This window comes from Canis lupus, chromosome 22 (assembly GCF_003254725.2).
Source record: "Canis lupus dingo isolate Sandy chromosome 22, ASM325472v2, whole genome shotgun sequence".
Classification (NCBI taxonomy): domain Eukaryota; kingdom Metazoa; phylum Chordata; class Mammalia; order Carnivora; family Canidae; genus Canis; species Canis lupus.
In genome coordinates, this window is record NC_064264.1 from 17603690 (window position 1) to 17631213 (window position 27524).

Sequence of the window (27524 nt, forward strand, 5' to 3'; positions counted from 1 at the left end):
CTTCCCAGGATTAATGCCCACCTTGATCATACCAGGCTGGGCTACAGTGGGAAAATTTGTACCTTCCTTGCCTTCACTCCCAGATTGAAATAAAATGAATTATTTTCATCTTATAGGGTGGCAATGAAGATGATGGCATTTAATATTTACAATCACCCTTTGTCACAAGTGAGAGATTTATATGTTCATTAAATTAATTTCAAAAATTAATACTCTAGAGGGAGGCCGATGTTCCATTACAGGACTTCCTACGATCTGAAAACATGGTTTAGTCATCTTGTATGTATCGTCATAGTAGTTTGTATTTCTCTTTTTCATAAAATTTTTAATCTTATAAATTTTTATGTATCATTTACTCCTCAAGAGGGTATCAACTCCAGGATAGCAGAGACTTGTTACTTGTTACTTAATGGTTAACATACTGCATGACATGGTTAAATGATTTAAAAACTGTTAAATGATGGAGATTCCTGGGTGGCTCAGAGGTTTAGTGCCTGCCTTCAGCCCAGGGCCTGATCCTGCAGGCCCAGGATCAAGTCCCACATCAGGCTCCCTGCGTGGAGACTGCTTCTCCTCCTGCCTGTGTCTCTGCCTCTCTTTCTCTCTCTGTGTCTCTCATGAATAAATAAATAAAATGTTTTTAGAAAATGTTAAATGAATGGTGGGAAAAAAGAGCTGGAAATCTGGGTGGCTCACTGATTGGGTGCCTCTGGTTCAGGCCGTGATCCTGGGGTCCTGGGGTCCTGGGATCAAGTCCCACATTGAGCTCCCCACAGGGAACCTGCTTCTCCCTCTGCCTATATCTCTGCTTCTCTCTTTCTCTGTGTCTCTCATGAATAAATAAGTAAAATCTTAAAAAAAAGAGCCATAGTTCAAATTATGTTTGATATATACAAGTGACTGTAATAATACTTAGTAGACACTCATTTTTTGTTAAGTTGAATTGAATTATCTCTAGGCTATTCCGGCAAAAGATCAATAGGCTACTAAATGCTTTCATGTGGATCACACAATGTCTGTTGCAGTCATGAGTGTAATGCTGCAAAAAAACAGCCTGAGAGTATACAAATAGAGCACGTTCTGGACAATTCTCATTCCTATCCTGTGCTGCCTCAAAACTTCTAAAGGTAACTAACAGATTATCCAGTTTGAACTCCCAACATAGGAGAAGGCTGTTGATGAATTTGTAGGGTCATGACAATTCTATATTTCTAGAGGTCCCCACTCTTTAGATTAAAATGAAAAAAAAATTGTTCTGTTATTTTTTGACATTATAGACAAATAGTCTACATGCCAATATACATTTTATGTCAGAATATATTTCCAAAAAGTTGTAGTTTATTTATTTTTTTAATTTTTTTTTATTTTATTTTTTTTTATGAGAGACATACAGGGAGAGGCAGCGACTTAGACAGAGGGAGAAGCAGACTCCCTGCAGGAAGCCTGATGCAGGGCTCATTTCAGGACCCCAGGATCATGACCTGAGCCAAAGGCAGATGCTCAACCATTGAGGCACCCAGGTGCCCTAAAAGTTGTAATTTATTTTTAAATGAACATACAGTAAATGACTATTTTTAGTGTATAGTTCTATAAATTTAACTCACATAATATATTCATTTAACTACCATGATAATCAGTATGGAGAATGTTTCAACATCTAAAATACTCTCTTAAAAAATTAAAAATAAGATAAAATAAAATAAAATACTCTCTTATGCTGTCCACTTGCAGTCACACCTTCTTTTATAACCCCTGATGCCACTGATACGTTACTAGAGTTTTGTCTGGTTTTTTTATTCCACATAAATGGAATCATAGAATATGTAACCATCAGAGTCTACAATTCATACAAGTTGTGCCTGAATCAATAACTCATTCTTTTTATTGCTAAGAATAATTTCTTTGAAGGAATTTGTCACTGTTTATTTATCCTCGCACTGAAGAAAATTTAGGCATTTCCATTGTTGAGTAATTATGAGCTAAAAATGGTAGAGAAGCTTTTTAATACCACATGTTCTTCTAGTTGAAGAAATATAGTGACAGCGAGGGCAAAAATGTTTCAATGCCCATTATTCTTAAAGTCTATTGAGAAGTTAATTATATTCAAAGGTTTTCAAAAATCATATGGTCACATATGTGGGTTAAAGTTTTCTCTAGATGCTAAGATTTTATTTGAATATATTTGAAAGAATGAAGAATTGAGACTACTGAGTCATTCACACTTTCTTAATCTGCATTATGATTATATGTTAGTAAAACAGACAATGCGGGGGCTGGGTGGCACATTCAGTTAAGCAACCGACTCTGGATTTGGCTCAGGTCATGATCTCAAGATCATGAGGCTGAGCCCTGCATCCAGCTCTGCGCTCAGCACAGAGTCTGCTTAAGACTCTCTCTCCCTCTCCCCCGCAACTGCCCCCTAAAATAAATACATAAATACTAAAAAAAAAAAAAACCCAAAAAACAAAAAACATACAACTAAGTTTATACTTAGAATTATGTATAGAGATTTTTCATCGTTTTGTTCTGTGTTAAGATTATTGAGCCTAATCCCTCATAATTTCAGAAGAAGGGCCAGGGAACATGTATTTTCCTTACCCCCGTCCTAAGTGATTCAGATGAACACTCCAGGTTAAGACTGACAGCTCTAAATTTTTGAAATTGAAACCTGAACGACACTGGACAATATCTCACTCAAAGAAGATGGAATAAAACTAGTAGATTAGTTTCCATATATCATGTCATCTTAATCTGATTCTTAGTTAACTTTGAAATATTTCTTTTCTATTCAAATATTCAAAATCAGACTATTTTCTAGATGCCAGGGTTTTTATTACCAACCCCCCCAAAAGTTATTGGTAATGAATATTCTAATATAAAAAAGTATATTAACGTTATACTGGACGAGACTGTCCTGTTTAGACATATGTGACAGCTATGGCCCAATGTGGAGCCCACTGTAAAATTGGAGGTAATGTGCTGAGACATTTTGTGAAGGGAAGGTGGTAGATCGATGCCAGGCCTCCTTTAACACTTGCTGTCTTACAAGGATCAAGCACACTTCCAATGTTCAGTCATCTACCATACATTTCCTTTTCCCTGTACTTCTGATACTCATACCAAATTGACTGAGATACTAAATTTAGCACATTATGCCACATTTTTCAGTACTTCACTATCAAATATGTCCTTTCTGTGCAATTCCCCTCACTGATTTAAATCAAAGTATACACACATGTCTTCTATTGCAGTTAAAATCTCTCTGGAGGGATGCCTGGGTGGCTCAGGGGTTGAGCCTCTGCCTTCAGCTTAGGGTGTGATCCCAGATCGAGTCCCACATGAGGTTCCCTGTGAGGATCCTGCTTCTCCCTCTGCCTATGTCTCTGCCTTCTCTCTGTGTCTCTCATTAATAAATAAAATCTTAAAAAAAATCTCTCTGAAAGGGGCACCTCAGTGGGTCAGTGGTTGAGCATCTCCCTTTGGCACAGGTTCTGATCTGGGGATCCTGGGATCAAGTCCCATATCAGGCTCCCCTCCAGGAGCCTGCTTCTCCCTCTGCCTGTGTCTCTGCCTCTCTCTCTGTGCCTCTTATGAATAAATTAATAAAATATTTAAAATAAAAAAAAAATCTCTGGAAAAATTCACCTGTTTTCTTTCTTTTTCATGGTGATATGAGTTGTGCTATTTAATTTCTATGTTTCACAAGAAATAAGTATATACTTAGACTAGTGTATCTGACTCATTGGTAGAAGAGCCAGAAAGGAATGACAAAGGTTACCTGCGGTATTAGAATCAATAAAAAAAAAAAAAAGAAATAAGGTAATAGGAATGAGTTTTATCATTATTTAAAGTACCGCTTCTTCCCTAAATAACAATATTTGTTCCTCAAATAGGACTACAGATGACTGATTGGTAGATATGGAATTCATAGTTCTAAATTGGTACTATTTCCATTGAGCAATTTTGGTGTAAAAGAAACAGTGGTTGTGACAGATGATAAAAACAACAGGAAAAAGCAAAAACACAACAGTTGTATTGCTCTTGTTTAACAGAAATGCTCAATTTATGAACACATGCCTACTGGTCTGAAGTGGTTAATTCAGCTAATGGAAAAAGTATCTTATTTCCTTTCCTTCTTTTTTAAATCTATGGATTTATTTAAGAGTATTATCATTGGCTTTCTTTCTTTCTTTCTTTCTTTCTTTCTTTCTTTCTTTCTTTCTTTCTTTATTATTTTTTTTATTGGTGTTCAATTTCCTAACATACAGAATAACACCCAGTGCCCGTCACCCATTCACTCCCACCCCCCGCCCTCCTCCCCTTCTACCACCCCTAGTTCGTTTCCCAGAGTTTACTCTGGTTTCTCTTCAGATCGTATAAATCTATCATTGGCTTTCTTAGGATAAATTCACTTTACAAACTGGCTTAATATCTGTTCCCTTTGTTCATGACTACGAGGTTAAGTAGGGATAGAGGTAGACATATTATTCACATATGTTTAAGACCCCGATATTTGAAGTTTAAGAAGATTGAGCTCATATGTTCTGTGGCTTATTGGAGAAGTAGTTATATTATTCTTTTTTTGTGGAATGCTTGACATTCCACGTGAACATGGTAAGTTCATAAATGTTCATCCTGTTAGAAGGGGAATATGTCAAGTTTATACTGTCAAGGTTAAGGGAAGTGAATCCTTTTACTTAATTTAGGTCATAAGCTTCTTAAACAAGTTTTTAATTTGAGTTTCTTACAAAAGATTATCTGAGCTACTGGGAATTCTTTCTAAAAGACTTACTTATGGACTCAATTAGTGAAGGGTTCCATCATCTTTGTGGCTTATAGTTCAATGAGGCTTTTTTTTAATGCTGGCTTTGTTTTCATAAATGCCCAACCAGGTTAAAATAACATTTAAAAGCACATTTGTTAATGATGTTCACTAGTGCCATTTACATTTAGTGCTAGACAATTATGACACGATTTACTTATTTCTTTCGAATATTAGCATTTCATAATGCTTGAATACTGTCCCACGCAAAGCTTCAAATTTAGTTTAAGAATTTTTATAATGCAAGTGCAGTTACACATTTAAAATCCCACTATCATAAACATAACTATTAATTCCACTTTCAACATCAAAAAGAGATCGAGCTTTAACATGCTCTTTTAAACAATTTCATTCTAGTATGAAAAGAAAGACAGAGATGGCTTCTATATAAATTTTCTATTATTTTGTCAAGGGGCTTTTTTTCCTTCTTCTTTCCTCTAAGTATGTAGAAATTAGCTTCATTGCAGCTGGTGTAACAATCGAGCTTCCCTTTGAGAGCTTTAGAATGACTAGAAAGATCATTTCTCTTTACCATGTCTGGGGCAACCTGGATGACCAATTAAACAGACAACCAAACAAATAGGCCTTGGTTAGTTTGGCATTTTTATGACATAAAAAAGAAAAATAAGTTTTTGTCTTAGGCATATATAAACATACATAGCTGCATTTTTCTCTTCTGAGCAAAAAAATGTTACAGTAGATGTTATATAATGTCGGAATAAATATTCACAAGACAGGAGGTTCCAAACTAAGAACGTAATAAACCCGGAGCATGAAAACAGACCAAGCATATAGCAAAAAGTTACTTACCCATTTAATCACATTGCACATTTGTGGCTTTTCTGTTCCAAGAAAGCAAATAACTAACTACCTTTTGAGTTTTTAAAGTTTGTGGAGGAGTGAGGAGAATGGTTACTAAACATAAAGTGGGGGTATTTTGGATGGTTTTGATTGTTTTTGTTTCTGAGTGGGTAAAGATTATAATAGCCTAGTATTTTGGCTTACAGTTGTGTAAATTTCATTTATATGTTTTTTCCCTAAGTACTGATCATTCTCTGTATTTACTATTGTTATTATCTCTTACCCCATTTTACAAATAAGGAAACAAAACTAAGTACATGCTTAGGATCACAGGAGCATTGAGTAATGGAGCCAGGGATTAAAATAAGGCATTCTGGCTTTAGAACATGTTCTCTTTCAAAACACTATGTATGTAAGCATCCTTCGGAAGACTTTGAAGTGTACACTAATTAAAATATTAAAGGCCCAATGCAGAGTGAAGTAGTGGGCTTTGAAATCTTGCACTAGGATAATCTCTTATAATGAGGTTGGTATTGGTACAGATATATCCCTGTACCTCTGAGTGTTCATCTGTAGCTCTATTTTTATGAAGGGTCTTGAATGCATTCTGTCTCAGTGAAATAGAATCAATATTGCAAATTTGAAACTTTGGAAATTAACCATTTCAGGATTGGGAAAGACCACTGCATGAATGGTTGCTGGATTAAATGCTATTGATTGCAAGTGTTCAATAAAATTCCATCTCCTATGAGATGCTTTTATTTGTAACATATCTGAGAGAAAATTAACTATTGCAAAGAAGTAATAGAATATTATAAAAGGGGTTCTCATAATTCCTCAAGTTCTGTTTTATTTGATATCAAGTTATAAGTGTTATATCTACCATGCTTCTCTTAGTTAAGCACTGAGTGTTTATTATATAGAAAGAAGTTGAATTATCTATACTGGTTATTTGAAGTTCTTGGAAAATCAAGCATTGTATACTCATTACAAGGTATGCATACATCAAAATATAGTTATTTTTAACTATAAGAGGGAATTTTGAGACTTAAGTCAGGTCTCTGGAGGAACAACTCATAACTTTGGTCCTACTTTACACTGGCATCAGCCCTTCCTTTTAACCCATACCTCATGTTTTCTAAAAGTAGTGTTAGCTCAGCGGAAATCCACACTTGGGTATACCACCAATAAACCCATTTGATGGCTTTGTGGACATTTATCTGTCTTTGGTCTGCTGATTTTAATAGCCAGACATCCATTCTTAGCAGAAGAAAGTAGCTATCCAGAGAGAGTCCAGGAATATAAAATATTCCAGCTACAAAAAAATATTCAGGGTAACCATTATGGCAGGAATATGAAACTTTCTGGCTAACTTTAAGAAAAGGAAATTAAAGTGTTCTACAGACCCTCAAAGAAGTAAGAAATGCTGATTTGTGATGTTCTCAAAGAGGAATTCCTTCCTCTCTGTGATTCCCTTGTATGAAAGAATAATTGGTGGATTCCAAATTGAGGATTTTCTTTGAAGTGCGTTTCTATGGATTCCGGCCAAATATATCAGCACATTTAGAAAATCATAATTGCAGAAATGCCTTTCAGAGTATCTCAAATATGTCTTGGGGCTAGATCTAAAGTAAAACTCTTAAGGCTTCAGAAATTCCCCATTTTTTAACCCAGAAGCCAAAAATCATCTCTTGCGTCAAATGTACTAGAGACCTTCTAGACTACTTAAGAGGAGAATAAAGGACCCCTACAGATGTCTATATCCCAGCCTTTAAAAGAAATCCTACTTCCAAAGCCTGTTTTCTAAAAGTGATATGGTCATTGAAAATAAACCTTGACAGAATATGATAGATATATCCCTGTACCTCTGAGTGTTCATCTGTAGCTCTATTTTTATGAAGGGTCTTGAATGCATTCTGTCTCAGTGAAATAGAATCAATATTGCAAATTTGAAACTTTGGAAATTAACCATTTCAGGATTGGGAAAGACCACTGCATTAATGGTTGCTGGATTAAATGCTATTGATTGCAAGTGTTCAATAAAATTCCATACATTGTAAAGGATTCCTAGGAAAAGTTAATGTCTACATGTTGAGACTATCTCTTTATTCTTACTCTTTTCCCCCAAGTTTTTATTCATACCATTAACACCTAAAATACAATTTATTCCTAGATATGCTAAATAACCAAGTATATCCATTTAATCCTGCATGGATTTTTATTGCTTCTATTTCTATATCTATAAATCTATGTGTGGACAAAATACAACTGGTTATAATTATATTCTGCATATTTCCTGTTTCTTTTAACCTAGTCAAAATATTCATATTTTTACAATTTTTACACTAATTTTTGAGTTAACAAAGTTTGTAAATGAACTTCTGATCTTTCTCACACAGTTTGGCATTTTTATTTTCGATCTTACCCTAAATCTCTGTTAAAATCTTTAATTTCTTCTGTTTCTTGAGTACACAAATAGGTATCATGCCTATTCTGCTTATACCAAACAGTCCCCTTTCCTGTTTCCAAGTGGTTCCTCAAATACTTAACATGGATTCTTTCAACAAATATTACTTCTATTAAAAATAAACGTAGAACAAATATATCTTGAGATTTGTGTTCACTACCGGAAGAAAGACCTACTGGAAGACCATAATTTAGGCTGTCCATCATCAGCCTTGGGTAGCATTCACACAGGGGAACCATCTCCTGAGCTCCTGGGTATTATCATTCTTTATCAGGGTATCAGGGTATCATAATTTATCAGGGGCAAATTAAGGTATGCCCTCATTTGTCACATGGCTTAGAGTCAAGGTCCTCTGTTTTGTTTTATTATTATTTTTAAAGATTTATTTATTTATTTATTTATTTATTTATTTATTTATTTAAGAGAGACAGAGAGAGAGAGAGAGAGAGAGGCAGAGACATAGGCAAAGGGATAGCAGGCTCCATGCAGGGAGTCCAACGGGGGACTCGATCCCAGGACTCCAGGATCATGCCCTGGGCGGAAGGCAGGCGCTAAACCGCTGAGCCACCCAGGGATCCCCAAGGTCCTCTGTTTTAAAACAATATCTCTTCTAAATTTAGCAATAGGGAAATGAACCCTATTGCATAGATATAATTATAGCATAGATGTAATTATTAAAATATCCAAAATGAAAGAAGAAAGAAGCATAAAGGAATTGCTACTTTTAGTAAAGACATTATCAGCCATAGGAAAAAAGTCCTAAATAAGAAAATAATACTAGCTGAGATCCAGAAATCAGGCAATTGTTAAAACTACTAGACTAGACTAATAACTTCAAAGCATTCTATTTACCATGTATCATCTTAATTCTTTTCTTACTAAGATATTTTATTGCTGATTATTCTAGATGATTTTCAGTATGAGCATATGGTTCATGTCATAATTAAAGTCAACAAACATTAAGATCTGTTTAAAAATAATTATATTCCACCAAACTTATATGGCATTTGGTTATTTTTTAACTATAGGATTCTAATTGGAATCTAGTTAAATGTATTTGTTAAGGAAAGGGATGTATTTTGTTTTCACTAAGTTTCTTTTAATTCTTATGAGATTTTAAGCTTTGTCTTCTGCTTTTAAGTCCTAATAAAACAGTTTCAATAGAAAAAAAACTTCATTTTTCTCTCTCTGTCTCTCTATATTACATATACACATACTTACAGTTACTATATATACACACAGCACACACACATATGCATGTATATGAATTTGAATAAAAATAAGTTTTAACATTACTAGTTTTAGAAATGTCTATATTTTTTACTTGATTTCATTTTTATTCTGTGAGAAAAACATTTTCTAGGGGATATCATTGTACATGCTTTATTAAGGTTGACTTTTTCTTTATGATTTGCATTAGCAATGATAAAGAAATAGGGCATTGAAAAGGGGAAAACTATAAGCAAAATTGTTATTTTAAACTCTTTCACATATCTAAGTTACCTAGAAAGTCTTTCCTTATGGGATATTTCTGTTGTGTGTAAGTAGAGAGTTATTTCTTGAGTCATTTACTATATTATATTAAATAAATGATAATAAACATATAGCAGGTGTATAATACACTAGATTAAACTTGAATATAGGTTATTATATTTTTTTCTCAGCATAATCCTGTAACTGCTGCTTTACTCATTTCCTGTTACTCTTTTTTGGTTATTTGTAAACTTCTATCGTGTTAGCCTTCTAGGATGCTAATAATTTTATTGTCAAAATGAGTGATCCTGACAATTTAAACTTTGAGTTTTCAGTAAATTATAGGATGTAAAGAGAATAGAAACAAGTTATCACATTTTGTCTTAAACTGTAGATGACTTTGACAACAATCTTTCAATGTAAGTATTCAGGAAACTTGATAAAATATGCCATCAATTTTGATGCAAATTATTCTCAGACTTCTTGGTGATGTGTTAAGTATATGGCAGATGATTAATCATGCTAAATAAAGTAGATGCATTGATGTTGAAAAACAATTTTTAAGTTTTACTTTTCTGGGCTATAGGTTTACATTTTTATCTAGTTCTGGATCTTGAGGATTATGAACAACAGGTCAAGGCATGTAGTGTTATGTCAGTGTTATGTGCTAATAATCAAAATAGTATAAACACCTAAACCTGGTTAGACAGCTCAAGATCTCTCCACCACATTATTTAGTGATCCCAAAAATATCCTTAAGTTCTCTCAGACTCATGAATTAAGGTAGAGGTCAAATTTAATTTTATGAATTTCTTTCTTTGTCTACTATTTTATGATAGTGATAAATATGTCTCTAAAATATTGGGATATGGGGCAGCCCTGGTGGCACAGTGGTTTGGTGCCACCTGCAGCCTGGGGTGTGATCCTGGGGACCTGGGATCGAGTCCCACATCAGGCTCCCTGCCTGCATGGAGCCTGCCTCTTTCTCTGTCTCTATGAATAAATAAATAAAATCTTTAAAAATAAAATAAATAAAATAAAATAAAATAAAATAAAATATTGGGATATGGTAATTTTCTGAAATACAATAGGAAGGGTACTCTTGCAGATGCCTGAGAAACATATCTAAGCATGTAGCCAAAATGTCTTTCTGTATACTTGAGATTTCTTTCCATTCCATTATTTAAGTTGAAAAATACATGTAAATACCATATTCTAGTAATAGTGCATCCTTGTTTTATAGTAATATAAGATAATTTTTAAAGTTTTAAAGAACTAAAAATTCAAAATGTTGCACAGAAATCTTAGAGTATAACTTATGATCCCAGAAGATATGCAGGAAATAATCGGTCATTTTAAATATCACCTGGCACATCATCAGTTATCAAATTAAATAGTGAGACTCCATTAATTGTTAAGTATCTAAAAATGGTTAGTTTTTTTTTAGAATAATTTTATAATATTTTTATAATTTATAATATTGCCAAAAACTAAGTGCGTCACTGTTCTATTCTATGTTACTGAAGACAACAGTAAGACAATCATATTTCTGGAAGATTTAAGAATTTAAAGAGGAGAGATGATCCCCTCTTTCATATGATTTATAAATAATACTGAAAGAGAACAAAAAACTACTAAATGATTAAAGAATAATGAAGATAATATAGAAGACAATGGAAGGTATATAATTTCTTACTGATTGGGTATGTATTCGTCTATAGACTTTTGTTTTAATGAAAGTTTGCAGTTATTGGGGATAAATAAGTGTTAGAATTGCTGGATATAATGGTAATTACAGGCCTACCATTTTCATGTACCTCACTTTATTGGACTTTGCAGATACTACATTTTTTTTTATAAATTTAAGGTTTGGGGCAACCCTGCATCAAGCAAGTATATTGGTACCATTTTTCCAACAACTTTGGGCTCCTCAAACTGTACTATATCAGACAGCAAACTTAGATGTTGTATTATTCTGACTGTCCCATCAACCACACACTCCCTCATCTCTTTTCCTCTCCTCAAACCTCCCTATTCCCTGAGACACAATAGTGAAATTAGGGTGGCTCAGTCAGTTAAGCCTGAAATTAGGGTGGCTTAGTCAGTTGAGCCTTAACTGACTGGGTGACTCAATCAGTTAAGCATCTGAATCTTGGTTACAACCCAGGTCAGATCGCAGGGTCATGGCTTAGGCTCATGCTCAGCATGGAGACTACCTGAGATTCTCTCCCTTTCCCTCTCCCTCTGGTCTCTCTCTCTCTTTCTCAAATAGATAAATAAATGAAATCTTTAAAAAAAATACTGAAATTAGGCCAATCATTAACACTACAATGGCCTCTAATGGTCAAGCGAAAGGAAGAGTCAAATCAAAAGCTAGAAATGATTAAGTTTAGTCAAGAAGCCATGCCAAAAGTGAGAAAGGCCAAGAGCTAAGTTTCTTGCAACAGTCAGCCAAAGTTGCAAAGGCAATGAAACAGTTCTTAAAGGGAAATAAAAGTGCTACTGCAGTGCACAAACAAATGATGAGCATGAGACAGCTCTACTGCTGATATGGAAAAAGTTTTAGGGATCTGGGTAGAAGATCAATGCAGCCACAACATTTCCTAAAACCAAAGCCTAATCCAGAACAGGGTCTTAGGTGAAGGCTGAGAGAAGTGAGGCAGCTGCAGGAGAGTTTGAAGCTAACAGAGGTTAGTTCATGAGATTTACAGAAAGAAGCCATCTCCATAACATAAAAATGCAAGGTGAAGCAGCAAGTGCTGATGCAGAAACTGCAGCAACGTACCCAGAAGGTCTAGCCAAGATCATTAGTGAAGGTGGCTGCACTAACCAATAGATGATCAATATGAACAAAGTGGCCTTTTATTGGAAGAAGATGCCATCTAGTGATTCCATAACTAGAGAGGAGAAGTCAATGCCTGGCTTCAAAGCTTCAAAGGAGAGCAGCTGATGCAGCTGGTGAATTTAAACCAGTGCTCATTTATCATTCCCCAAATTCTAGTGCCCTTAAGAATTATGCTAAACCTACTATGCATGTGCTCGATAAACAGAACAACAAAGTCTTCATGACAACACATCTGTTTACAATGTAGGCTACTGAGTATTTTAAGTCCACTTTTGAAAACTATTACTCAGAAAAAAAATTCCTTTGAAAATATTACTGTCACTGCTCATTGACAATGTAGCTGATCACCCAAGAGATCCGATGAAGATGTACAGTGAGATAAATGTTTCCTTGCTTGCTAACACAATGCCCATGCTATAGCCCATGTGGATAAAAAACTAATTTTGACTTAAATCCTTATTTAAGAAATACATTTCATAAGGCTACAGTTTCCAAAGATAGTGATTCCTGTGATAGATCTGATCTGGGCAAAGTAAATGGAAAACCTTCTGGAAGGGAATTCACCATTCTAGATGCCTTGAGGACATTCATGATTCATGAGAACACGTCAAATATCAATGTGAACAGGAGTTTGGAAGAGATTACAATCCATCCATACGGGTGACGTTAAGGATTTCAAAACTTCAATGGAGGAAGTAATGCAGATATGGTGGAAAGAGCAAAAGAACTAGAATTAGAAGCGGGGGAGGGAAAGGGGGCTGAAGATGTAACTGAATTGCTACAATTTCACGATAAAACTTCAGTGGATGAGGAGTTGTTTCTTAGAGATGAGCAAAGAAAGTGGTTTCTTGAGATGAAATCTACTCCTGGTAAAGATGCTATGAAGATCATTGAAATAATAATAAAAGATTTACAGTATTACATAAACTTCGTTGATAAAGCAGTAGCAGGTTTGAGAGGACTGACTTCATTTTTTTTATTTGATTTAAATTCAGTTTGCCAACATATAGTATGACACCCAGTGCTCAGCACATCATGTGCTTTCCTTAATGCCCATCATCCAGTTACCCCATCCCCTCACTGACCTCTCATCTGCAACCCTTTGTTTGTTTCCCAGAGTTAGGAGTTTCTCATGATTTGTCTCCTCTCTAATTTTTCCCCACTCAGTTTCTCTCCTTTCCTTTATGGTCCCCTGCACTACTTCTTATGTTCCACATATGAGTGAAACCATATGATAATTGTTTTTCTCCAATTGACTTATTTTCACTCAGCATAATACCTTCCAGTTCCATCTACATTGAAGCAAATGGTAGGTATTCATCCTCTATGATGGCTGAGTAATATTCCATTGTATATGTATGTCACATATTCTTTATCCTTTCATCTATTAAAGGACATCGTGGCTCCTTTCACAGTAGGGCTATTGTGGTCATTGCTGCTATGAACATTGTGGTGCAGGTGTCTTGTTGTTTCACTACATCTATATCTGGGGTAAATGCCCATAATGCAATTGCGGGTCATAGGATAGCTCTATTTTTAACTTCTTGAGGAACGTCCACATGTTTTCCAAAGTGGCTGCACCAGCTTGCATTTCCACCAACAGTGTAAGAGGGTTCCCCTGTCTCCACATCCTTGCCAACATTTCTTGTTTCCTACTCCAATTTTAAAGAATCTACAGTGGGTAAAATGATATTAAACAGTAACACATGTGACAAGAGAAATTATTTGTGGAAGGAAGAGTCAATCGAAGTGTAAACTTCATTTTTGTCTTATTTTAAGAAAGTGCCACAGCCACCCCAACTTTCATTAACCACCACCCTGATCAGTCACCAGTCATCAACATCAAGGCAAGACCCTCCATCAGCCAAAAGATTATGACTTGCTGAAAGCTTGGATGATGATTAACATTTTACCAATTCGTATTTTTTTAGATTAAAGTATGTGCATTGCTTTTTAAACATAATGCTTTGGCACACTTACTAGATTGTAGTATAGTATAAACATAATTTTTATATGCACTGGGGAACCAAAAGAGTTTATTTGACTACCTAATTGCAATATTTGCTTTATTGCAGTGTCTGGAACCAAACTCCCAACGTCTCTGAGGTATGCCTGCATATGTTTGACTTACTAGAAATTATAAACATGTTTCCCATAGTACCATTTTCAACTCCCAGTGCCCTCCAAAATATTATCAGAGTTAGAAATATATCTACTGTGTATCCATGTCAGAACTTGATATTTTCAGTTTCGTTTTTTTAGTGTTTTTTTTCCCATTCAGTTGTTAAATGGTGGTTTTTATTTGCATTTATCTAACGATTAGTAATATCGAGCATCTCTAGATGTGTTTATTTTGCCATCCTTTCACACCCTTTTGGTGAAATATCTGTTCATATTTTCTGTACATTCAGTTTTTATTTACATATTCATCCTGTATCCTGAAATATTACTAAACTTACCTGTGAGTTCTAGAAGCACTTCATTTCTTCTTTTTCTATTACACCAGCAAGGACACCAAGTGTGATGTTCAACAGTAGTGGTAGTACAGGACTTTCTGCCTTTTTCCTGATCTTAAGGGGGAATTTTTTGAATTGTTATGTATAATATTAGCTGTGGCTTTTGTGTGCGTGTGTGTAAATAGCCTTTATAAGATGGGAAAGGTCCCTTATATAACTAGATTGCTGAAAGTTTTTATCAGAAGTCAATGATGAATCTTACCAAAAGCAGAGATTAGTTCCTATTTCCTAGGGTAAATATCAAGTCTCTGAGTCGTTCTCCCCAGACATGTGCCATCTCTGGATGAGTCACTCTGTGAGGGATAATTTCCCACATCCAACTGATGAGCTCCATCTCATAGTATTTAGCCATGCATGCATTGATTGGAGAGAGTGATTCAAAAAGAAATGCAAGGCAATACTTAAATATATATGTATCTTCAGCTCAGATACTATTTTTGAGTATTTAAAAGACATATTAAATTTTAAAGCTTAGTCAATAATTGAATGCATTATTTCACCCTTACTCAACACCTTTTGTTCTGTATTCAACATCTCAGTCAAGGTCACCCCTATCCACTCATCTTTACAGATTTAGAAGTCTTGCTGTCAGCCTTATCCCCTAATAAAATTTGTAACTAGGTTTTATCTGTCTCCTATTTGGGAACCATGAAACAGGGTACCAATGAGTTTTATGGATGCTGTATCTAGGTCCATCCTTGTCTCTTTCTTTTTTCAACTTCATATAATCCTTATCAATGCATCTTTCCTCCAAATTTCTTAACTGTCTAATACATCCACCAAGTATTTCTCTATGAGAACTATTTGAAGTCTATGACAGTACTTAAAACAATTAATACTTCCCCCTTGACTAACATATAGTGTCCAAGATCTTCTGTATTATACTACTTCATAAAAATGTTTCTTTGGTTTTCCATTTGAGCCTCCTCTCATTGCTCATCACTACTCTGGCCACATTCCAGTTAAACAGAACCTTGCATGTTTTTAGATGTGCTGCATGCTCTGTTGTCTCAATGCTTTTAAAAAATTCTGTTTCAAAAAAAAAAAATTCTGTATCATCCTTTTGGATTCCTATGCTCCTACTCCATTTTCAAGATCTAGTCTAATTGCCCTCTTCTCTTCTAAGAGTGTAATGGATTTCCTCAGGGAAAATTTATTCATCTTCTATTGTATCAGGAGAATTTTGTACCCACATTTATTGAAATATTTCATGAGTTATTTTCTATATTAATATTATATCAGTACTATTTATTGAGATATATAGATCTCCTTTCATTATTATATTTTTATGATATGTATTCTAAGCTCCTAGCAACTGCTCCATACATAGCAATTTATTAGTTATCTAAACCAATTATTACTGGTATGATATATCAAATACAACTTGATTCTATTATCTTCTCTTATACAGGGCTTAAGCCTAGTTATATATGTTAATATTTTCATCTTCTAATAATATCATCTGTTTCTAACTGCTAATCTATAGCCATTTTATTTTTCATTAGAGCTTAGAATTCTATAATTACAGCTTAATAAAAGGTACTAATGCATTTATGAATGATCTTCCTTAAAAATAATTCCATCATCTCTTAATTTTAACTTATAGGTTATATTATTATTTTTATAAGCATTGACATGGAAATAACATATATTTAAAGTGTTCTTTATAATCATTTATGGATAAATCAGCTATTTTTCCATTATTACACATCTTTTCTAACATAGCATATGTGGAACTATGTAATTTTTAACATATTTGATTTCCAAAAACTGACTTAGAAAGAATATTTTACATCAAAGATTATTCCTTTCCCACAAAAGTGAGTTAAATAGCATTTACTCTTTCAATATTCTTAAATGCTAATAAGCATAAATGTCATGAACTGTGATAGACACTGATACTTGCTTTCATAATGAAAGGGAATATGTACAATAAAGAAATAATTATGATAAGAAGAGATAATGATGATTATAACCTTGAATAATGTTTATTTTATTTCAGGCGCTATTAACTCATTTAATACAATAAGCTGTGAGTGATCTGTTTGAGCTAGAGTAGGAATTCATTATGTAAGAGTTCACCAAATATGGCAGATCAATTTTATTTTATTCATTCTTTTATTCCTAGTACCTGGAAAAAGTTTTTGACAATAGTTATCTCGATAAATAAATATTTTGGAAGTTTAAATTTAATTGTACTATATAAGCAGTTAGTAATGATAACTAAATGACTTGTATCTTATTAGAAATCAGTACAATTTGTGCTTAAAATAATGAAATTCAGCATCATGTACTTTTATAATTGCTAACATAAATATTTTATTCAACAAAATTTTAAAGTACAAATATAGATTTGAGAAAGAAATTCTGTGACATTTCATGTACCTAGGATGTATTTGTAGCTTTTAAAATAATTATCTAAAGTTATGTAACTGTAAGTTCAGTTAATATGTAGTTAAATGACAGATGTAAAAATTTTAATAATAAGCTTCTTTATCTGTAAAGTTGCTCTAATTTTGCCTATATTTGTGAGTGCTCTGTGGATGTATCTTTATTTTTTCTTTTTTATTTTTTTGGATGTATCTTTAAACATGAAAGTGTTACCTTCTGTTCTTTAAGTTTGGAGACTACTTTCTGGATTCAATTATGAGTTTGGATAATTGTGTTTAGATGCTTTAACACCTAATTGATTATGCTACGTTTGTTTGATCATGGTTGAAATGTAATTTTAATGCTTGGTTGGTGATTCTTTTTTGGAATGTTTTAAATGGATTAGCTGCTTAGGAGTGAATTACTTTTTTACACAAGTTGTCAGGAATCTTCCAGGCAGGGAAGCACATGTTTTGATTATCATCATTATTATTATTTTAACAAAGAGGGAAGATAGACGACAGAAACCCAGGAGGTAATTAGAAAGCAAGACTTGAACTGAATTCAAAACATGAACTCTGATTTGCTACTGTAATTTTTGCGAAGATGTTTTGGCTACTGCATCAATAAAACCAATACTCAAATTTCTTTTATAACATGAAGTTTTCTTGTTAAGATAACTTTATCTAAAACTTTAGTGTCATTCATTAACAAAGTGAAAGGCTGTGAGAGGCAGTCCTTGAAAAATTTTGGTTGAAAAAAATCAAATAGTATTTTCAGTGTTCTTAATGTAGTATTAGTTTAGCTATCTTGATGTAAATATTGCCCTCAAAAGGGAATGAAAAGATACAAGACTTCTTAGACTCTCTTTTTGAAGATTATCTTGAGAACATGTTTTGAGACGCACTAGGCTAATTAAATCAATCTGGGAGTATATTCAGGAACAGGAAAGCATAATACTTATGTTTACAGCAGCCTCACTAACATTGCTTTCAAGGGGACATTTGAAATTCACTTGAAATAAAATGTTTGTGTTCTAATCCAAAATCTCAGCTTCTAATTTTTTTCAGCTTCTTTTCCATTTTGTTTCATTCTACTTCTTCCAGCCACTGCTCTGACTATAGTTATACAACATATGTGCTCCACTTCACAGCTGATGTGAATTTTCTTCTATAATTTATTTGATTTTTTTTTCTTTTCCTTAGCTTCCATGTACTATAAAGAAAAGGGTTTTTGGTTTGGTACCAATATTTGAGTGTGGAAAATGATAATTAGAATAAAAACAATGATTTAAATAACATGGAATTTTTCTTCCTCATGAAAAAAAACGAATAGGTGACAGGGCCATTTCTGATGTTAATGGTTTTGGGTAATCCCTCTTATTCCTCCTTCCTTCTTATTCTTTCTCTGTGAATGATCTGGAGTCATAGTCCATGATGGGGGCTTTTACCATCACATCCATATTTCAGCCACCAGGAGGGAGACAACAAAGAAGGAAAAAGATAAACATTACACAAAACTCTTCTACTTACATCCTAGTCATAAATCCCTTTAACTATAGAAGCTGATATAGTGAAAGTGAGGCTTAAACGTGTGTATTATTGCTGACTGATTTTCCAATTGAAATATGATATAGTTTAGAAATTCCATCCAAATTTATCACATTCTTGATGTCTAGTGAGAAAACTAACTACTATTAAATATGTAGTTAGACGGAATAGGAAAATGAAGGGGCGCTTGGGTTTCTTAGTCGGTTAAGCACCAACTCTTGGTTTCAGATCAGGTCATGATCTCGGGTCAGGAGATTATTGAGCCCTCCATGGGGCTCTATGCTCAGCAGGACATCTGCTTGGGATTCTCTTCCTCTGCCCCTCTCCCAGCTTGCATGCTCTCTCTTTAAAATAAAAATAAACATTTAAAAAGAAAAAGGGAAAGGAAAATGCTAAAGTTAATTGTCTAAAGAGAAGCCAATTCATAAAAATTACCTCACTTGTCAAAGTTAGCGATAATGCTTACATATCCAGTGTTAATGAGTAAATTTAGTTTTTATCTAACTTGGCATCTGTCTCTCAGTTTCCCTTCCTTTCTCCCCACCCCCATCCTCTTAATTTGGGAATATTTCAGGCTTTAGTTCTTGGACCTCTTCTCTTCTACTTACATTCAGTTCCTTAGAGATTCTTCCACTCTCATATTTGTAAATATCACCAATATGCAAAGGAAATAAAAAAATCTCTCCCTGATCTCCCGAGTTACATATTCAACTGCTTTTTCCACATCTACACTTGAAGGTCTGGTAAATAGCTAACTCTACCTTAACATGTCTATTACTGAACTCCCAACACTACTCCCTCACCAAAAAAAAAACGGCTCGCCTAATATTTTCCCATCTCAGTTGATGACAACTCCATTCTTTCATTGTACAGGAAAAAATATTGGAGTCATCTTCAATAACTATCTTTATCTCTTGTTCTATATCCAATCTGTTATTAATTATTCAAATTGGGCCTGTCTGTAACAGACTCTAACCCCTTCTTACCACCTTGACTATCTGTGAAGATCAGGTCAATATTATGTCTTCTCTGCATTGTAGCAATGATTTCCTCAATGGTTTCTTCCTTCCACACTCACCCTTCTATGTTTATATTCACCATAGTAGATGCTGAAGAAATGTAAGCCTGATCAAGTCATTTCTTCACTATAAATACTGTAGTGGCTCCCTCTTTCATTCATAATAAAAGTCTAAGTCCGTACAATGGCATGCAATGCCTTCCTATCCTTCCAGTAAGTCTCCTATACAGTGTTTCACTCCCTCTACCCTACCTACATTAGCCACTCTCGCCAGAGAGATTTTGCAATCTGTGGGTCCTCAGCCTAAAGTGCTATATATCCAGATTCCACACATCTAAATTTTTTACCACCTCCAAATGTCATATTCTCAATTAGGCTTACTCTCACCAGTTTAACTTCCTTACTTTATTCTACTTAATTTTTTCCCCCATTTTCATGTTCCTAACAGACTGTCTAAACTCACTTATTTTAATTGTTGTTTATTGCTTAATATTTGTCTTCCTGCAATAGAAGGCAAACCCTATAAAGACAGGAGGGTTTTTTTTGTACATGTATATTTATTTAATAATTAAATGACTATGCAAGAATGAAATCAAAATGGATTCAGGTAAGCTACTCCAAATAATAATCTGTAAATAGCTGTTTAAGGAATTTCAGTGAAAGTTATATTGAAATCTTGGTGACTTAGGATCAAATCAGGGATTCAGACCCATTCAATTATTATAAATTATAAAAATAAACTCAAATGAATTCTATTTTTCCACCTAACTTTCAGAGTGTTAACATAATTATGATGGCCAGTGTGGAGATAAGAAATGGAAGTGTAAAAGTGTGAAAAGTGTTCAAAGGTATCTTGTTTTCTACTGGGAAGGACAATTTGCTGATCCAGTGGCAAGTATGTATTTGCTCAACAGGTTAACATAGTCTACTGAAATCACCCTTGATATAATGCAGCAAAATTCTCATTCACTGATTGGATTTTTGCAAAACAGTGTTCTCATGACAATTTTGCTTTCCTCACATATTTAACTAGTGGTAGAAAATAAAGACATTGTCAAAAGCACTATACTTGGCAGTTACGATTTAATTTTAAATTACTAAAAGGTAATCTCGTATTTTTTTTTCAGATGAGCTAGATCCTTCATTACCTCTGAAGATGCTAAGAATTTGAGCTACAAAACCAGGAAAGCTAGTATACAGGAGTAGGGTAAGGACCAAACATGTGACTATCCAAATAGGTGTTTATACTTTTATGACAAGACTAAGGGTAATATGATAACATGACTGACTTTAATGCAGGAGGATAAACATGATTTTTTTTTTTCCATTTTGAAAGATATCTACCATTGCCCTGTGGAAAATGGATGACAGAGCAACAGAGCAAGAACAGTGGAGGGAGACAGTTGATAAGACCACTGCATTAGCCTAAGAAAGAAGGAAATGTATTATGGTTATGGCAGTTGGGACAGAGACAAGTAGACAACATAAAAAAAAATGTAGATGAGAGGATTGACGCAACTTAGGAAGACTGTCTAATGCAGCAAAGTAATATATCCTGCATTCTCTGTTTTCTAAATTCCATCTTCTTGGGCAAATTAATTATGCGAGAAGCTTTAGTGTCTTCACAATAATAATGGTAATTACCTCAAAGCGTTGTTGAGATAATTAAATGAGATTGTGAATATAAAGCTATTAACACAATGCCTGACACATAGAACTCAATAAGTAATTAATACCATTGCTATTTATTGCTGGTATTAACATTAGTTAATGATTTTATATGCAGTGTGAAAATTAGAGAGGGATCCCAATGACTCTTAAGATTATGACTCGAACCAAACTGTGTGGATATGGGAAAAACTGAAGGAGAAGCAGGTTTAAAAGGCTGAGTTGAAATCTAAGATAGGAAGTTTAAGTAAAAAAATCCATTTCTTTCTGAAAACACATTTTCATTGTACATTATATAAGAGAGTTTTTGTGCTGACTTTCAGAGATGCTTAATAGAGGCTTTCTACTGGTGAATAACAATAGCAGTTAATTCTGTGGCTCCACCTTCTTAATCCTCATGTACCGGATAGAAGATCCCTCACTTTCCTGATCCTGAGGCTAGCATGAGCACTGCGCCCCAGCAGAATTCCGAGAGAGGAACTGGAGGAGAAATTCACTTGCCTCTAAATCACACCCGCCTCTCCAGCTGAAGGGAGGATTGTATAGGATTATAGAGGCTGGTGTACCAAGGACAAAAGAACCTAGTATTTTTGTGTTTCAATTTTTTTTTAAATGTAAGATGAAAACTTTGAAATCATAGTAGAAATTCAAATTATATTTAGCCAAAGCTTACAAGTTTTTCCAAAATAATAATTATTTTATGTTTACAGACATCTTAAGGTTACTCAAACAGATAGCATACTGATAATAAAAATCAGGGATAAAAGAGGGAGATTGTCCAGAAACAAAAATCACTGAGAGTGTAAGAAAAGAATTTCTGATCTTTTTCTCTCCTCAAACATACAAGTAATAGCATTTTTTAATGAAGTTTCTTCCAGTTTGTCAGGCAAAAATTCTTGGTGTTATCCCTGATTCCTTATTTTCTCTCTCACCACATATCTAATCTATTAGCAAATATCGCTGGCTATCTTCAAGCTTTTATGAGAATATAACTGCTTTTATCATCTTCACTGCTACCACCCTAGTCCTAGACAGCTCCATCTCCAGCCTGGATTAGTACCATAGATTTTGGTCTTGGATCTTTGTCTCTAAATTTGACCCCTGACCTCTATGCTTCACATATTCTTTATATATCCAAATGATCATTTTAAAATGTAAATCTTATCGTATTACTCCTCTGTTCAAACTCTTGCAATGGTTTCTCACTTCCCACAGAGTAAAAGCCACAGATTTCACAATGCCCCACAAACCCTACACATCCTACCTTTCCCACCTCATTCTGCTCCATCCTGCTTGCTCTTCTGATGTCGGTGTCTACTATACTCACCTCAGTCCATCCACACTGGGCCCCATTATTCTCTTTAGCCCACTTCTGGCAAACCCCCTTCTCCTGTGCAGTCACTGCTTCTTCTTTCTGAAGCACTTTTCCACCAGGTATCTGCCTGCTCTGTCACTTCTTCCAGTAGTTTATGAAGCACTATCTTCTACATGAAACCTACCCTGAGTACTCTAGGTTAAGTGTTGGCTCCTTTTCAAAGGAAAACCTCTTCCCCTTACCCTGAAGTACCTTCTTATCTATAGAATATAGCCCATCTAACATGCTATAATGTGTAATTTTTATAATTATTTCTATTATTTTTTGCTTGGTGTCTGTATCCCTCTCACCTTGGGCAAACTATACGATAGCACTGAACTTTGTATTGATATCAAATATTGATATCACATACTAGTAGCCGTTCAAAAATATTACTGAGTGAATGAATGAATGGTGTCAGCTACATGAAAATCACACAGACATTTCTGTGGTATTAGCTTCTTCTATCTGGTATGCAGGCCAATCAAAGGTAACCTTTTAATTGTATTATATTGGTTAGAGCACTAATCAGAGCTTCTGAGTTTAACCGAGGTAAAAAGTGCCCTAAAGTCTAGGTGATTCATTGGAGTTTTCATATGTTAGATGAGTCCCACCACTCTTTGATCCAGTTAAGCTATTTATTATTAGAGAAGTAAATAGGTGCAAAGTTATGAGATCTTGCATGTGCGAAAATGCTGTTCAACAGTATAGTCCATGTATATATTGTTATATACTGTGTAATGCACAATGATGTTGAGATTTTTAATGCTGTCTCTCGTACAAAGCAAAATAAAGAATAAGTGAGAAGAGCAAAGGAGATCTTTTAACAGCTTGCTATAGCAAGGGGATCCACCAGGTCCCTTCGATTTTGGCAGGAACTCAAAGGCAGGCAGGGAAATGGGAAGTCTTTATAGTGGAACAAAGGGAAGACTTCAGGTATGTTTTGATTAGAGGCCGTTGGCATGGGGGAGCTGGAGGCAGGCTAACTAGAAGCAAGGTATGCAGTGGTTTTGATGAGGGGGTTGTATATTTGGCTTTCTCTGGTTGAGTCTAAGTTAGAAGGGGGGACAAAAATCAAGAAAGCTGTCAGTTATTAATCGAGTCCTGGACAGTTTAGGCTGATTGTTCCAGAAGTTATTGCTTAGCTTACTAGATTATTACAAGGATAGCAATTGGGCTTCCTTCAATTTCAACTTACAGCAGGCTGGCTTCCTGGACTGGTTATTGCAAATAACGAGGCTGGTCTCCTAGGCAAGTTATTGCAGGTTGTGGGGCAGAGTTCTATTTTTATATATATTCTGGCCATTGCCTATTTGTATATTCAGTCTCTCAGCATGTTCACGATTCAAGATAACATTAAGTACTTACTATGAATTTATGTTGTTCTCACAAAAACTATATATTTTATACTCTTATAATCTATATGCTATTGGTGAGATGCTTAAAATTTGGCAGTTCGGAGATTTGTCTATGGTGATATAGTTAAGTGGTAATAATCAGATTAAAATTTAGGTATATATGACTCAGGAACTTTAAGAATTTTTTAACTCAAAGTTATATACTTCCTACCAAGATACAGATTTTAGCTTATATTTTAAGGCTTGATATGAGGAATTATCACAAGTATTATATAAATATGGGAAAATAATTATTGTGCAGGGAAAATAAAGACCTAAGAATCATTAATTAAGAAAAACTTGGGGCACCTGGTTGGTTCAGATGGTTAAGCATCTGCCTTCAGCTCAGGTAGTGATCTCAGGATCCTGGGATCCAGCCGCACACAGGGGGGAAATCCCTGCCTAGTGGGGAGTCTTTTCCCCTCCCCTAGCCCATACTGTCTCTCTCTCTCTCTTTCTCTCTCTCTCTCAAATAAATAAACAGATCTGAAAGAAAAAGAAAGGAAGAAAGGAAGAAGAAAGAAAGAAAGAAAGAAAGAAAGAAAGAAGAAAGAAAGAGAAAAAAGAGAGAGAGAAAGAAAGAAGAAAGGAAGAAAGAAAGAAAGGAAGAAAGAAAGAAAGAAAAGAAAAGAAAGAAAGAAAGAAAAGAAAGAAAGAAAGAAAGAAAGAAAGAAAGAAAGAAAGAAAGAAAGAAGAAAGAAAGAAGAAAGAAAGAAGAAAGAAGAAAGAAAAAGAAAAATCCAAACTGAGGAGCCCGGGTAGCTCAGTCTTACTTAAGTGTCTGACTCTTGATTTCAGCTCAAGTCTTGATCTCAGGGTCTTGAATTAAAAAACAAACAGACAACTCAAACTAGAATGATGCTTACGTAAATAGCTTACGCATACACAGGTTTATATATATGCTTACATATAGATAGATACATGATAGACAAGTAGCAATATTAATTTTTATACACTATGTGCAAAATAGATAAAAATTAAATTTAAAGAAGCATGGCATTTATTATAATCTTTCATCATGTTTAAACAAAAAAATCCTTAATATCACATTTCAAAAAATGTAAGAAATTTTAGTCTTTTATGCATTATCTCTACTTTCTCAGTACATGATATTTTGAAATAAAATCTTTCTCCAAGGACTATATATCCCAATCACACTGTCATAAATATTCATGATGACCACATTCCATGTACTGATTTCATGTAAACAAATTTTATTTAACCTTTCAGCAAGTCTGCTTTCTTGCAGGAATTAAATACCCACAAGATCAAGTATGTTAATAACTAGCTAGGTCAGAAACCAAACAAACTGGGGCATAAAATATCATGTGAGTAAAAGGGAAAACTCAAAGATAAATTTTCCATATTAAAAACTCAGTGTAAGTTAAGTCCTGAATAAACTACTAGATTATTTTTTTTCCACAAAATTAACTTTTACAGTGTGAAGTGAGTAGGCTTTTTCCAAATTAATGTACAATTAATTGAACTAATCAATAATCTTATATTTTCATACACTGTATCATTTTAAAACCACAAATTAAACTGGAAAGGTCATTAGGAATTCTAAGCATTGCAAAAGAGGAAAAGAAGTCATTGGTTTATCTCTACAAATACATAGCTAGTCAAAGACCAGACTTAAGCCACAGATCTCTTAACTTCCATTTATTTTTGCTTTACTATCACACTGTCATTACTCTACCATAAATGCTTCCATCCTTTGTCCAGATCATATTTATAGATTCCAATATAATTTTAAGAGGTGTTGTCCAGTGGAGCATAGAACATGATTTATTCACGGCCATGACAGGGCAATTCCTCCATAATCACTTGTATTCAATGGCCCTGGAAATTAATAGAGTCAATATTATTTGTAGACAATCTACTATAGAAAACCTTGTGAATTATATTAATGGCTTTATTATAACCATAAACATCTTTATGTCTCTCAATAATTAGCATTTAGGAGGCCCAAACACTGCTCAGATGCAGACGGGAAAAATCAACATTAGTTTAAATATGCTTATTGTGCTTGTATATAGTGTTATTAATGGTGGGCATCAACAAATCAGGATAATTAATGATTTATTCAAACTCTCTTTAAAATCCAAGTCTAGTACTATATTTTCATATATTCCTGCATAATTTTGTATTATTTAGAGATAATATTCTCTGCAATTGAAGCAGTGGGAAAACTGATGGATGAAAACTTTACCCAAATGTCTTATCTGTTTTCATTATCACTAAATAAATGCAATCTGCTCTGGATAATCTCTGAACCAGTTAATGTTACAAAGTGAGTATCTGTAACATAAATATGATTGTACCACAGAAGTAAATTTGGAAATAATTTCTTTATGAATCTTTTTAAGGATTATAAATATGTTGATCTTATAAATACTTTTAAAGTGTGTCTTTAAAGGACTATACTCAAAATATCTTAAAATTATTCATATTTTTATATTAATGAATATTAATAAATTTTTAAAAAGATTTATTTATTTATTTATTCATGGCAGACACACAGAGAGAGAGACAGAGAGAGAGAGAGAGAGAGAGAGAGGCAGAGACAGGCAGAGGGAGAAGCAGGCTCCATGCTGGGAGCCGGTGGTGGGACTCGATTCCTGGTCTCCAGGATCATGCCCTGGGCTGAAGGGGGAGCTAAACTGCTGAGCCACCCAGGCTGCCCTGAATATTAATGATCATAAGTAGGAAGAGCCACCTTAAGGTGATTTAAAAACACCAATAAATGTATTGGTGTTTAAATGTATTTTTTTTTGGTTTAAATGTATCTAAATGTATATGTATAAAACAGCTTATATGTAATAACTTCATTTAATAATGTAAAAATGCATTATAGGCATTTATATATAATTATTTGTCATTTATATATGCTGTATTTTATATTATTTATACACATATTTGGAGAAATATTTAGTTGAAACCATTATATTTTTTCATTTCCCTTATTTGATATTTAGAAATATTCTAAAGTAACATTTCTAAATGAATTAATCTATATTTTAATATTCTCATACTTAATTTTTTTTTCCAAAAAGAACAGTTGTATTCAGAAAAAGCCATCCAATATAAAGTACACTAAGACCATTCAGACAGCTAACTCTGGCCAAAAAAAAAAAAAAAAAAAAAAACAAAAAAATGCACAGTAGGATAAGTCTATAAAATTGTATAGTCAGAATTCAAATAGACTTAAATTCTCTAATATAAATCAATCAACTTAAAATG

General features: G+C 34.0%; 1 long non-coding RNA gene across 1 annotated transcript in view; it reads left to right on the forward strand.

Moving 5' to 3' along the window:
* Positions 1–27524, forward strand: part of LOC112678739 (uncharacterized) — a 77799-nt gene that overhangs the window by 45954 nt on the left and 4321 nt on the right. Inside the window, exons 3-4 of the long non-coding RNA XR_003147788.3 lie at positions 14484–14514; positions 20990–21069. This is a non-coding gene — a long non-coding RNA (uncharacterized LOC112678739). The remainder of the gene's footprint in view (positions 1–14483; positions 14515–20989; positions 21070–27524) is intronic.